Source organism: Bison bison, unplaced genomic scaffold (genome assembly GCF_000754665.1).
Source record: "Bison bison bison isolate TAMUID 2011002044 unplaced genomic scaffold, Bison_UMD1.0 scf7180017864456, whole genome shotgun sequence".
NCBI lineage: Eukaryota > Metazoa > Chordata > Mammalia > Artiodactyla > Bovidae > Bison > Bison bison.
In genome coordinates, this window is record NW_011495018.1 from 6,820,792 (window position 1) to 6,822,283 (window position 1,492).

At 60.9% G+C, this 1,492-nt stretch overlaps 1 protein-coding gene across 1 annotated transcript in view; it reads left to right on the forward strand.

Annotated features, from left to right (window-relative positions):
• CTBP2 (C-terminal binding protein 2) overlaps nucleotides 1-1,492 on the forward strand; it is a 168,837-nt gene that overhangs the window by 76,970 nt on the left and 90,375 nt on the right. The window lies entirely within an intron of this gene.

The following is a 1,492-nucleotide window of genomic DNA, read 5'->3' on the forward strand; positions in this document are numbered from 1 at the left end:
GGGGAGGGTACCCCTCCCGGTGGTGCCCTCCCTACCTGGAGGGGCAGGGAGGGGCAGGGTGTGGGGCAAGTAGGGTGCAGGAACTCACCCGCAGGCCAGGCTGCCCTGGGCTCCTCCTAGAAGGACCCTGGGCTGGCCTCCCCTGCCATGGCCCCCTGTGGGGCCAGGGCAGAGTCACAGGCCACCTGGATCCCCACTGCGAAGGAGCCGCCGGGGCATCCTGGATCCTCGCTCAGTACCAGTTTGGACTGTGAACTTAGCGGGCGTGGCCACGGCCATCTTCCTCACCTTGTGCACCTGAGGAAGCTGAGTCTCCCATCGGTTTGTCCCTTGAGGGCGGGGGCTCACGTGAGGTGGTACCGAAGGTGTCTGATGCTTCGGGGATAGGTCTCTGTGATGGGAGAGGTCGTGCCTGGGATAGGTTTCTGTCCTGTCATGTATCTAGAGATTCTTTTTGAGCCAGAGTCAAATCAAAAGCTTTTCCCAGGTGACCGGGCTGTGTTCGCTCCTGTTTGGGGAACTCTGTTGGGACTGTGTGCTAGCCAGCCCCGGCGGTCTCACACCCAGCCACGTCTTTGGGGTCTGACTTTGTTGGCGCTGGCTTTAGCTGACCCCTGCTCTTGTCCTCCTGGGTCACACATCCTCAGAGGGTGGTGGGGACAGCCACCCGGGGAAATGGTCTCTGCCCCTGGGTCCCAGGCAGGCCCTGCTCCCTTTGGTTCAGAGGCAGGAACACATCAATCCTGTGTTCTGGGCTCCTGGAAGCCCCCTCCTGGAGAAAGCGCTTCCAGAACTGAATTTTCTAGCAGCAAGAACATGAAGAGTGGATAGTAGCGCCGAAGCCGGCTGGCCAGAGGAACGCAAGCGTGGCCATTTGCGCCGGCCGCGGCGATGGCGCCGCAGGTGAGAGGGAGAGTTAGCTGAAAGCACTACCTGAGGCAAGAGGGATATGCAGTTTTTATAAGGATTGATTGATGGAAAAAGTCAAGAGGAGTTAGAGAAAAAACATTTTTTGTGGAAGCTCCTGACAGTCTTCTGCTTTCTCCAGAGAGACTGAGCGGTCAGGCTGCCCCCGGGCCCGTGAACGGCTACCACGGTCAGCCCACCCGGCTCTGGCGGGGACCCCGGGCAGGCCTGGCCCCTGGGCCACCAGAAAGGACGAGTGAAGACCCCACGTCCTGCCATGGGCCTCAGCCTTGCCGCTGGGCTGCTGCCTAAGTCATCCCTGTCCGGTGGAGTTTGGGAACAGGGAGGGGTGTGTGAACGCTTGATCCTTCTCATGCCAGGGGCCTCGAGCTGAAGCCAGAGACCGGAAGTGGTTGTGGGTTCAGAGACCGCCTGAGGGGCCGTGCAGGCCTGGGGTTGAGGTGTTTCCCGTTCCTCACTCGCTGGCCCGTTTCTCGGAGCCACCCCAGCGCAGGTAGAAGACAGGCAGGGAAGGGTCAGAAAGCCCTCTCTCTGCTTGGTCTCTCCCGCCTTTCTAGAGCTCTGC